Source organism: Empidonax traillii, unplaced genomic scaffold, assembly GCF_003031625.1.
Source record: "Empidonax traillii isolate 1590-97213 ecotype Southwest subspecies unplaced genomic scaffold, ASM303162v1 scaffold1208:size176031, whole genome shotgun sequence".
Taxonomy (NCBI): Eukaryota; Metazoa; Chordata; class Aves; order Passeriformes; family Tyrannidae; genus Empidonax; species Empidonax traillii.
In genome coordinates this window covers 97766-110730 of record NW_020956401.1, presented here as the reverse complement: position 1 = coordinate 110730, position 12965 = coordinate 97766, and the positions used below count along the sequence as shown (strand labels likewise).

Sequence of the window (12965 nt, the reverse complement as noted above, 5' to 3'; positions counted from 1 at the left end):
ATACTCAAGCGCTTGTGAGAAGCCAATAAACTGCTTTTCTCACTCTTCGGTGCTAAGCTACAGTTTGTTGTACATTTTTAAACAAAACCTTTGCCCTCTGAGCTGTTATTTTTTTTTCTTTTTCTTTTTTTTTTTCCTCCAAAGTTCCACCTGCAAAAGATCCAACTGTAAATACTCGAATGTCAGAATCAGCACTATTGTATTATGGATTCATTCCTTTAGATATGAAATCATCCTAAAAGGCACCAGAGGATTTCTGAGTCCATTCTTTATTTTTTGGACTTGTGAACACGGGCTTATTTTCTCTGTTTTCCTCTTTCCTCTCCCAAAGTAAATGTTTTTCCTGGGGAAAAAATGCCAAATGGAGCACTGAGCCCCTGCAGGCTGGAGTAGATTTGTTGGGGTAACGACATCAATCATTTAAATCCTCTCCAGCCCTTGCACAGGACAAAATGCCAAGGCCAAATGAAGTGCCAGAGGGAGCAGGAACCCTCCACACCCCCTCCATCTGCAGTGCTGCCCAGGGCACAGCCTGCAATGGGCACTCCCTGCCCCAGCCCAGAGCACCCCCAGCCCCATTTGCTCTCCCTGGGCTCCTGTCTCTGCTTTAACATTTGTTTTAATGCACTTTGCTGAGATTTTAGGTAAATACTGTGGGACAGGCCTGCTGAGGGAGGCAAACTCTGAACCCGACATTAACCAGTTCCACTCAGAAAAAAAACCCCAAAAATCATGAGAATGTTTTCCTTGTTCCAGTGCCACATCCCCTGCCACGCAACTTCAGTCGCTTCAGACCGTTTTTTGCACTAGTTTTGTTTTCTTTATCTATGATGAGACTAAAATAAACCCGAACAAAAAGCAGCACAAGTCAGAAACTGTGGCCAGAGAGCGAAAAGCTGCAGTTGCTTTTTGTATGGAGAGATGCTCTGTCTGGATGGTCTGGGAGTGAGGTTATGGAGCTGCAGGTCCAAGTGGGACTGAGCACCGCCCTGAGAGCACTCAGGAGGATGCAGAGAGGCTCAGAAACCTTTGGGTTTGGGGCTGGGGCAGGGCCTGAGGACTACAAACCATCTTGTGCTCGAGGCACAGTTCAGAAGGGTAAAGGAGCATCCTGGGCACTGGCAAAGATTTGACTTGTTACTGGTTGCAGCTACGACCCAGGGAGCCCCTGCTCCTCAGCTGCTGCTGCTGTCCATGACCAGAGATGAACCTTTCTGCAGGAACAGGGTTGCTTTGCAGTGGCAGAGCTCTCTTTTCAGATGGGGTTCATTCTCCCCTGTCCTTGCCAACCACCCAGACAGGGGTCTGTGCCCATGCTGGGCTGGGCGAGCAGCTGGGCTGGAGTCTGAGCACAAGCTGCTCACGTGCAGAGCAGAGACAGCACAGGGGCACAGACATCAGAGCCAGACCTGACCCAGTTAGCTCAGGTCCAGATTTGCCTCACCCAGCAGGCCTGTCATAAAGCATTTACTGATAATCTCAGCACCTCCCTGTGCCCCGCTGCCCCGTGCTTGATGCTGCTCTCACTCCAGAGTTGGAACCATTCCCTCACACAGGATGGTGCCAGTCCCTGTCTCCTCCCATTTCCTTTGCTCCCAGCTCAGCTCTGCTGCCCTGAACTGACAGCCTGTCTGGCAGCACCTTGTCCTCCTGTGCAGTGGGATCTGCAGGGCACCCAGCAGGTGTGGGGGGCAGGAACACAGTGCAGGCTCCCCCCTCCCTTCACCAGAACTGCCAGACCCAGGGAGCTCTGGGGTTTCATCACTCGGCCTTCCTCTCACCCAGATGGGGGAGAATGCCAGACAGAGGGAGCTTCTCAGTCCAGATGGACTGAGATGGACTCTGGCAGCTCCACTGCCTCAGAGGAGATGGGGAGGCCAACAGCTCCTCAGGGAGGAGAACTGTCAGACTGAATGACAAGGGGATGTCCAGGAAACAAATCACTGTGCCCTTGCATGGGGGGCAGGAAATGATTTGCTGGTGCCCTGGGTACAAGTGCAAAGCAGGTCCAGGAGGGAGAGAGAGCTCCTTTCACCAAGGAGCTGGATGTGAACCCCCTTGTATCTAGCAGTATGATAACAGAAGTGCAGAGGTTGTGCCAGCAGAGTGTGAGACAAACAGTTTAACCCTCAAGCTCTCAAGGACTGAAACGTGTCCAGCATGTCTTTCCATCTGCACTCACCCAAAGGGGGGCCTGACTCACAGCTGGGCTTTGGATGTGAATTGCAGGAGGAAAATAAACCATCAGCACCCCTGACCTGCTCCAGCCAGCACTGTTTGATCTGGAGAATGGTCTGGATGAAGAGCAGGTTGGGTGGCTCATCACCCACCCACCCCCTCAAAGTTTTCCAGGGCTCCCCATTGCCAGCACTGTTCTGTTCATCCCACAGATAATAGAATTTGATGTGGCACTGACAGATCCTCCAAATAAAGGGGCCCAAATGCCTTGTTCACCCTTGTGGTCTGGATGTGAAACCAGTGGGAGTGCCTGAGGTACTCCAGGTTAGAGGATCTCTCTACAATCAGTGGGACAGGGACCACAGGGATCACAGGGACCTTCCCAGAGCTGGGATTTTATGAGGGTCTCAATGACTACCAGTCAGCAGCCCCTCTTGCCTCCCCACCAAGGCTCATCACCTCCTTTAGGTGTCCAAATTTAGATGGGGTGGATGTGGAAGATGGTGTCAGAACACCCAGGAGGCAGGAAATGAACCCATTTCAGTGGAAATGCATCCTTCAACAGAAAGTCACCTTTAATCCCAGGAATAAAAACTCCTTAACCAGGTGGCACCAGAGCCTCGAGAATGAGGAGCCAGTTGTGAGTCTTTCTAGCAGGGAGACAGAAGCTGGAGATCCAGGATGTGTGAACGTAGGGACAGGCTGGATATCAAAAGGCTGCTGTGGCTGAGCTTTATTTCCCTCTGAGCAGCCACAGGGGGGGAAGAGTGTCCCAGCTGTGCCTCAGAAGAGACAACTGAAGCAAAATGGAGACACTATTTGATCCGAAATTTAGTGGAATCACCAAAATCAGCACGGGCAGCTCGCTTCTCACATTTTTGGTTGTTTTTCTGGAGAGCAGCTGTGTGTGTCCATGGACACAGCACCATGGGGGCTGTTTCTCCTCTGTCTCCTGTGTCCCCTCTCCTGTGGTGTCTCCTCTGACCACGGCCCCTGTGCTGTGATGCCGTAGGGTTGCACTCTTGGTCCAAGCCTTTCCTTCTGTCCTTCCCATCTGGCTGATGAGGAGCCCTGGGAGGGCTGGGAGGGCAGGCTGGGATGTGGGGGGTTTGGGGACAGGATCCTGCAGAAGCTGTGGCTCAGGGTGGGGGCTGCTGCCTGACAGGGATCTGGGGGCAGAGGTGCTGGGATCAGCAGCATCAGCAGATCAGCCAAGCCGTGGCATTTCCTGGGAACTCCACAGCCTCGTCCAAGCCACTTCCCACCCCCTCCTGCCTCTCCTTCTGCCTTGGACTGAGTCTGCAAACTCTCAGGGGGATGGATTGTCACTCAGAGCACCCCAGTGGGACCTGCACAGACACTGCCTGGGATCCAGGGTGCCGAATCCAGCCTCGGGAAGGATGGACCCTTCCCCTGGGATGCTGCAGGATCTCTCTTCTCCCTGACCAGCCAGCCCTCTGGCCCCCACCCCCAGCAGGGCTCAAACCAGGGCAAAGCTTTTTCCTTTGTTCCATCCCAGCCCTGCTCTCCGTGGTTCCAGCTGGTGAGGAACAGGCTCACACGTGGCACAGCAAAGAGGGGATTCAGCAAAGGGAAGTGGGTCCCAGAGCAGGGACCCTCTTTAACAGACAAAGACATTTTTTCTGAAGCAAAGATGAAAAATGTTTCTGGTTTTTTTTCCTCTTTTTTTTTTTTTTGTTTCCTATCAAGCTGGACTTAATACCTGGAAAAATATCAACATTTTAAGACCATAAAACACAGGGACTGGCTTCTTTTGCCTGGTTTAAAGAGAGGCCCTGGAAAAGATATGATCCTTAATGTTGTTTTGTATGCTCATTAGTAATTCAGACTTTCCATAAACAATATCCTGGTTTACCCTGTTGTTATGAAAAGGAGGAGAGAGGAATAGAAAGAAATAGAGAAAAAAAGAGAAGAGAAAGAGAAGAAGGAAAAGAGAGAGAGAGAGAAAGGAAATTCAATAATCAGCCTGTGATTTGAAACTTGATTCTGACTCGAGCATGCACGAAATCTTGAGGACATACTGGGCAATTAAGTGACAGGCAACCATTAAATATATTAAATAAATGTGGGAGTTTCACTAGTGCCTGCAAAGACAGGATCTGCCAGACTGCAGCTACTACCAGGGCAGAGCACATCCAGGAGGTGAGAAACCAACACAGTTTTTGGAGGCCAATCCCCCTCCCAGGGATCCCAGGGATGGTTTGAACCCGGTCCAGGCAGGAAACTCCCCCAGATGTGTGAGGTGATGAGTGGGGAGAGGAGGAGGAATGGAGTGGGGAGTCACAGGGGGTCTGAGAGCAGCTCTGAGCCCACGGGGAGGGGAGGCAGGGACGGACTGACTGTCTGTCTGTCTGTCTGCAGAGCCAACCAGCACAGGCAGCTCACGCTCCTCTCCTGTGGCTCCAGGTGAAAAAACTGCCCAGAGCCAACGTGGAGTGGATCCTCTCCTGGGAAAGTGGTCCTTGCAGAGGGCTCTTTGCAAACCTCTCGCCCAAGATGCGTCCCTTTGTGCCTGGACAAAGGTGCAACAAGACCGGGGTGAGAATGGCCCTGAATTTAACCCCTATCTGCCTCCCCCCAGCGTTCTGGCCCTGAATTTAATCCCTATCTGCCTCCCCCCAGCGTTCTGCCCCTCGGGATCAGCACTGCTGGGGCAGCCCGGGGGTCTCCAGGTGGTTTTGCTGCTCCAAACCCCTGCCAAGCTCACCCCAGATCCCCAGGCAGCTTCTGTGACACGGTAGGATTGCGTGAGCTTGAAAGAAACCCGAGCTGGCAGCCTGCTGCCTTTTAAATCACACGAGGGGGGCTGGAAGACAGTTTTAGGAAGCTGTTAACTCGCTCCTGGGCTTTGTTAGGCAGCCCCGTGTGAGCTCAGCCTGTGTGGAGTGTGCCTGGCACTGCCAGGAGTTGCTGCCTCCCGCAGCAAGGGGCTCATTCCCTGGCTACCTTCGGGTCTCTGAGTCACCAGCCAACCACTCAAACTGTCTCATTCCGTGATAAAACATCCCTGCAACAAACCCAGGCCCATCTGCAGCTCATTACTAAAGCCAGCCTTGCTCATAAACCCTGCCTTCCCAAGCTGCTCCTGCCACCTCGGCCACTCCGTAAATAATAAACTGCAGACTTGAGCTATTTTCTCCCAGATTAAGAGGAAGACTTGCACTGATAAGGTCATCACCCCAGAGGGGTTCTATAATAACCTGGTCTCTTGTTGCAGAGGCAGCACTGAAAGCTGTGGGTGTTCTGGTTTATCTTAAAAGAGCCAGTGAAAAGCACTGCAGTGTGAGAACATCTGGAGCAGGATCCCCAGTTTTCTCTTGGGTCTCAGTACCAGAAAAGCAGAGTTTTCTGCTGGATGTAGCCATGCTAGGTTTGGCTTTCTACTCCCAGCAACAGAGAGGTACAAAGGGGTGTTTTCTGCTGAAGCCAGTGAGGAGGTTTGGGGATTTACCCCAAACGAGAAAAACAAACTTACCAAAAGTAGTGACAAGTAACTAATTACACATGGCCACTGAACTCCAGTTGTACCAGAGGCAGTTTCCCACACTGCAGACAAGCACTCTGCCTGAATTGAGCAGGAAAAAAGCAGCAGGAAACCCACTTTCCTTGATGCCTTGATATGGTCTGGTCTATCCAGATGTTAAAGCAATATTTGTGTTTATACCATCCTGCTCTGTTCAAGCAACCCAAAAGCTGCGCTTGTTGAGGAACACAGGAACCCAAACCCAGTAAAGAATTAGAAATAATGAAGAGCTTATTTGGGGCACCAGTTCAGTCACACTGGCTTGTGACCAAAGCTCCCCACGTGCACACCTGTGGACATCCCCCGTGCATCTGAGGGCCCACAGTGGTTCTGTCAGTTCAACCTCCCGTTCAAACCCTACTCCTGAGCTGACTCATCACTTCCCATCTGTGCCCAGCCCTCCAGACCTGCCATAGCCCTGAAAACACCCCCTGCTCTGCCAGCTGGACATCTCTGACCACACCGTGCAGGACTGGAGCAGCTGGGGAACCGAGTGGAAAGGGAACAATCAGAGCAAACTCCTCCAAAAAAAAAAGTGAAACACGATGATGCAGCCAAATTCGAGCGTGGGAATGAGCTTAATAGCCTCCATCTCTGGCCCCTGCCAGAGTTCAGGAGGAGTGGGCATGTGCATATCAGCAACAGGCCTGATTGCTTCTGCAGGAGCTGGGTTTGGCTCATCTGTGCTGTGGGATGGGTGTCATTTCCAGGAAGATCTGCTCATTCTTCCCGCTGTCTTTCTGGAAAGAGGGAGCTGGTGTTGGACAAAGCCTGGGTGACACATCAAAGGCACACCTCACACCAGGCTCTGACCTTTCTCGTGGGGGTTGAATAACAAAACCTACTGGGTATGAGGAAAAGAGAGAAAAACTCAAATGAAAAAGGAAACGCAGTCTTTTGGCAGCAATTACTGGAACAACTCATCAAGGGCAGTGGTAAACATCCCTCTGGAGAGGCAGAGAGAGCCCTGCAGCCTCCAGAAATCAGTGATTTGAGGAGGATCCTTCTGGCTGCAATTTATCTTTGGGCAAAGAAGCCAGGGCATGACTCAGGACAGGATCTTCCACGATGTGAACGTGAGATGAACACAACTTGATGGCTGTTTTCACATTACATGACTCAGGACATGACCCTGTGCAGTGCTAATGAAAATGGAAATTAATTGTCCACTGAAGATTGTCCTGCCAGGGCTTAGTGAGAAATAATTCCCATCCCTGCAACCCCTGTTTGGTGGATTTGCCTTGGATCCTGACCTGACTTCTAAAGGCATAACTTGGTGTTTCTGTGTGGGATGATCAAGGTTTGACTGGGATTCTCTCCCTGTAGGAGCTGGGTTCTCCCTGTCTCACCAAGAGGCTGCCCAGCTCCAGGGCCAGCTTGGCTTTGCTCTCCCAGCCCTGAGCAGCCTGATGAGCAGATCTCCAGGCTTTTGGCTTTGGAGCTGCTAGTTCCAGGAAAAAGAGCTAATGTTTAGGTTTACTTTTCCATGGCTGTTAGTGGAAAGCCACGCTGCAGCAGTGTGTGTGTGTGTGTGTGTGTGTGGAAAGGGTACGATCTGGTTCCCAGGCTCCTCCTCACCACAACCCCCTGAGCTGGGGCTCCACGATGGGTTCAACAGCAGCTCCCTGCCGGTGCCTGTGTGGCTTCCAGTCTGCAGGGGGAGAGGAATCATCAGGCAAGCAGCGACACGGGGTGTGGGGTGACTCGGGGGTCTGCACGGCTGGTTTTGCTCTCAGTCTGGTGTTCAAGGGAGGGGGATTTGAAACTGGATCTCCTGGTTTCTGCTCTTTGTTTCAGGGGGAGGTTTCTATTCGTGACACTAAAATCAGGCAATTACTTTATATCTGAATTTCCTCACCTCTAAAACGGGCTCCTAACTGAAAACCCAGGGGAGTTTCCAGGATGGCAGATTTTGCTGGTGAGCCCTGTGATGTTCCCTGGTAATCAGTAATACCTGTGGCCATCCCCACATCACCCCTCACCGGGGCTACCCTTTAATAGAACACATTCCATGCCTTTCAGTGAACTCACTGGAGGTCTGTGTGGCAGAATTTGCTCCTCAGTATCCAGAGATGAACAAACAGCTACAGCTGTTTTCACACTTGGGGCAGGGTACTTGCCCAGGATCCTGCAGGTACTTCTTGCTTTCACACCCAGGATGGGGGGGTCTGACTGGAGAAATCCATGGATTCAACTGGGCTCTAGTTTAAGTCATGCCTTGGATTACAGGTGAAGCATCTGCTGCTCTGGTGCCTTGGTTTGGGGGTGGGTTTGTGTGCCTGGCAAGCCCCTGGTTGCTGATGTAAGACCCAGGGTTCCCCTCACAACTTCTCAGAGCAGATGGACCCAGACACCGTCCAAGTTTTTTCAGCTGGGGCTGCTGCTTATTTTCAGGAATTCATTGCAATCCCACAGGAAACAATGACCTGGCTTTCCCATAAGGATAAGGAGAGCAAGTCCAGCCCACTGCTGGAAGCTGCAGGAGGGAAACACAACACAAACGCAGCATCAACATTCCCTCAGCAACAAACAGGCATGGGAGGGATGGGTTCCCTGGACATTCTCTCTGCAACTCTCTGAATCCTAAGAGAACCCAAGCACCTACTGCAGCGTTTAATGTGAGAATTCACACACCTGGACACTTTCCTGCATCTGGTCTCCTGGGTCGTGCAGTTCCACCCCCACAGCGCAGAATTACCTCCAGGAAGGCTTTTACTCCAACAGTTATTTCATTTACCCACAGCTGCAGAACTACTCACTCCACGCAGAGGAAAGTCTGAACCAGGGTGTTCCACTGGCTTGTTTAAAACAAACGAGGAACCCCCCTCCTTTCTCAGCTCGTTACACCAAAGGCTGCCCTTTCCATGAGCCCCACACGGGAATATCCCCTGAGCAGAGCCTGCCCAGCCCTCCCTGCTCTGGAAACCTCAAGTCAACATTACCCAGGCTGAGTTCTTGCCTCAGCTCAAGTCATCCTTTGCAGGAAAAGCTCAGCTTGTAAAACCCCTTGTGATGGCTTCAGTGCTGCTCTAAAATCTGGACAAACCCTGTTTTCTGCAGATTCTCAGAGGAGCAAAGTGCCTGGGGCTGAGGAGGGTGGGAGGGGAAGAGGAACCGGAGTGGAAACACAAGCACCTGCCTTTGCATCAAGAGGGGAGGTGGCACTGAGTCAGCTGGAGGAAACACCCCCCCATCTGTGTGCTTGCACCAAGATTTCTGTCCTGTGGCAAACAGGAATATATCCTGCAGGTTTTGCCCAGCTGGACGGCCCTGAAGGTCTAATCCCCTGTGCCCCTGGTCCAGGGGAGCATTGCTTTGACCCTGCAAGGCTTTGGCTCTCCCCCTCCTGCAGCCCAGTCTCCAGAGGCAGTGCCTGCTGGGGGCTCTAACTCACATGAACACACACACAGTGCAGTTTTGGCTGGAATTCCACGCTGCTGCTTCCTGGAGCCATGGAACGGGCTGGCTTGGAAGGAACTTTAAAGCCCATCCATTCCCACCCCCTGCCATGGGCAGGGACACCTTCCACTAGCCCAGGTTGCTCCAGCCTGGTCTTGGACACTTCCAGGGATCCAGGGGCAGCCACAGCTTCTCTGGGAATCCCATCCCAGCCCCCCCCCCCCACCCTCACAGGGAGGAATTTCTTCCTAATTTCTTCTTTGGAAGGCGCATGGAAACTGTGCTGAGGGAGAATGAACCAGCAAGAAAAGCTGTTCCTTGTGGTTAAAGGAGGATTTGAACTACATTAACAGAACATTCCAGCTGGTCTGGTAGATCCCCTGTTTAGTGCTCACTAGAATCAGCACCAGCACGTTGTCCTGGTGTTTCTCACTGCAATTCCCTGTTCCTGCTCCTGCCCCTTTCCTCAGATGGGGCCGAGGTTCTGCTTTGATTTTGCACCTGGACAGCCCTTGGCTCTCTGGATTTGGTTGAAGCTGATGCCTGGAGCACAAGATCACACCACTACAACCACCAAGCGAGGCCCCAGGCTATGTGGCAGCACCGTCCCACTCCTCCCAACCTGGATTTACCCTCCTCCCATGTCAGCACCGTGTGGGAAGTGAGAGACGGGGAGTTATTCCCCAGCTCGGTCTCTGCAAGCACACAGCACTCTGCACCAGACAGGGAAAGGAGATTTGGGTTTCTGGGAGTTTGAATTTTGCCAGAAATAAAGAATCATTCCCATTCCTCAGCTGGTGCAGCAGCCAGTGCTGATTCCCCCTGTGAAACGCCCGACTGAAGCAGATTGAAGGTTATTAAAAGACATAAGAAGGGACGGGGAAGAAGGGAATTTTACTGTCGCGTGGCAGTGATTCAGGCTGGTTTTTACTGCCCTCTGAGTATTTTAGACACAATAGTGGTCACCCACTCCGCTGGGGAAAGGACAGGAAAGCCTCTGAGAAATGGAAGGTGATTAAGTGGCTTGGCCAAGGTCACCCTGTGTGCCAGTGGCAGAGACACCTCCAGGCTTTGACTCCCAGTTTAGCACCCAAAGCTGCCCACAAACCTGCAGCTCTTTTGGGCATCTCAGATCTGGAATTACAATAGCAGGATGCAATTAACAGAGCTATCCATCTCCACAGTGGTTTTCTGTTGTGAATGTTCACACAATTTGGCTGTAAATGTGTCTTATTTCATACTCTGACTGTTCTGTTTATATTTAGACCAATTTTTATGTCAGCACATGCACACACATATTCTTCCTTTCCCAGTAAAAGAACAACTGTGATTACTTTAATGGGCACATTTTCACGTGTTTTGTGGCCTCACCCTCTCATCACAACTCACCCCAATCTGTACCAGAGCCCTGTCACTGAGATCCAACACAGTATCAGTTTTATGTGATTCCAACCATCCTGGTTCTGGAAAAAGCCCCTCTCCCTGCACCTTCATTAATTTAGGTAGGATCCATCTTCACACATAATTACACATGGGCTTGTTGTACTTTTTCTCCCCCTTTATGCCCTTCTGTATTTATCTGTACAGACACAAAACGAAAATGCAATTAATGCAATAACAAATTCAAATATAATTTGCTCCCTGATTGAAGGGCTCCTGGCCAAGTCTGAGCTTGAAACACATTTCAGTAATCCCATAAATTCCTGCCAGAACAATGTTTAACACGGAAATGCAACTGATACATCAAAGAGACAAGAGTTGTCTGGGTCCTGTGAGCAATTTGCACAAATAAGCATTCCTGTGCTCCACTGTAAAAATGATGAAGTTCTCTAAAAAATGTATATTTATTTTTACATCACCCCATCTGATGATGATTCCAACACAGAAATAACCTCATTAACGCCGACAAGAATGCAAACCTCGTCTCTCGAAAATGTGAGAAGCCCACAGGAATCCCGTGTGACTCTCACTGCCTCGCCTTATTGGAACCATCTGTGTCTGCTGGTAACCTCAGACCATCTGCCCCCAGGTCTGTCTCCAAAAAAAGCCACAATTTCACCACCTTTTTGTGCTCCTCAGCCTTTCTGGGATCGAAGGTGCCTTGTTAAAACCCATCTGCAGGGCAGACCAAGGGTTGCTCCACGTTTACTCCTGCCAGGCACCCCCAGGGGTTGCTGTGTGATGATGGGCTCTCCAGCTGCTGGAGCTTTCCAGGAGCTGTGGCTCAGGCTGCTGCCATGCTCTGGACAGGGATCCCTTCCCTTCTGGCACTTCCCTTCTCAGCTCTGTCTCCACCACCATCCAGCCCTGCACCAGCACTGCCTGCTCAGTTATCCCATGACTGAGGGATCCCTCTCTTGTTGCAGAGAGGGAACAGCCCCACAGTGTCTCCACCTTCGTTCACAGGTTCAGGGCACAAACAGCCAAGACAAGGGACTGTCTGAGGCCACAGGGAGGAGGAGGAGGAGGAGGAGGAGGAGTGGAATCTTCCCCCATTATCCACTGCAATGGATATAAACTGCAAACGTTTAGTCCCTGCCCTTGCAGCACTGTCTGCTTACAGACTGATGTGAACCCCAGGGCAGGGGACACCTTTCCTGACAAATCAATGGATCCCTGGAAGTCGTGTGGGCTGCAGCAGATAAACAGCAACAATTGCTCGGTGTGGGGTTTGAAGTGGAATCCGTGTGTCATTCTATGCAAGGAATCTTCAGAGCAGCTCAGCTCGTGTGCTGGCAGGGGACACAGCCACTGATTATAGCAAGGGATTGCTTATATATGAAAATGATGTAACCCTGGGATTCAGTCCAGCTCCTTTCCAGGCTCCAAAGCAAACAGAGATGCCTTTCAGTTATTTTTCATCTGGCTTCACTTTTTTTATCTTGATCAGTGGGTAAATTAAGGAGCCCATTCGACAATGCTAAGTCTGAAATCTGCTTCCCTTTGTTCAGGAAAGAGAAGAGAAGGAAGGAGGCACAAACTGCTATCAGAACAGCTCCTCCTTGTAGCTTTTAGGAACATCATATGGTCAAAGGCTCCTGCCTGCAAATTTCAAAATCCTCTTCACTAGCCATAAAGTTTACCTGAAAGGGTTTGGATATTTATCCAGGCTGAGAATGCTCTGTGACCTGGTCCCTGCAGCACCCTGAGGGAGGAGAGCAGGCAGAAAAAAGCTGGAAAACTGGAGCAGCCCTGCCCAGTGCAGCAAGACCTCAAAGGCTGCAGCTTTGTGCCCTCTGAGACCAGCAGGGCTGGGTCTGCTCTGGGCACCAGGGCTGGAGTTCCAAACCATCTGTGCCTCCACTTTGAAACACACCACTGGTTGGGAGTTCAGAGCCAGCTTTGGGAGCCCCTTTGCTGCCAGGCTGGGGAGAGCATTCCTTTAGCTGTGCTTCCCAGCAGAACAGGATCAAATCCAAACCTGCCAGTGGGCACCTCTGAGAGCCCACGGACACTGCTGAAGGTTTGGCAGCCTGGGGAGGACCAAGCCTGTCCTTATTGTGCCCCTGATCCAACAGAGCTGCATGGAATCACATGGACAGAGGAATTTCTATCTGGGCTCACCACTGCCAAAATGACTTTTACACCAGGAGCAGAGGGATGAGCATCCAGGAGCCTGTGTGTGCATCTGCAGGGCTGCCTGGATGTGACTGTCCTCCACATGCTGTCCCTCAGCATCTCCTGCACCAGGAACATCTGAACCTGTTGGATTCACCCCGTTGGCCCCAGTCTGCAGGTCAGGCCAGGGAGGTGACGTGCCTGACCTCAGAGCCCTGTGTCAGGACACACCTCCCCCAGTTCCTGTCAGCCATCCCACACACCACCACTGCATCCCTGGGACCTG

The 12965-nt window shown here is 51.5% G+C and overlaps 1 long non-coding RNA gene across 1 annotated transcript in view; it reads right to left on the bottom strand.

Annotated features, from left to right (window-relative positions):
• The window catches only part of LOC114069177, a 12884-nt gene extending 3473 nt beyond the window's left edge, over nucleotides 1–9411 (bottom strand). The window contains exons 1-2 of the long non-coding RNA XR_003573736.1: nucleotides 9401–9411; nucleotides 3795–3797 (exon numbers count right to left, since the gene is read on the bottom strand). This is a non-coding gene — a long non-coding RNA (uncharacterized LOC114069177). The remainder of the gene's footprint in view (nucleotides 1–3794; nucleotides 3798–9400) is intronic.
• Nucleotides 9412–12965: the final 3554 nt, after the last annotated feature.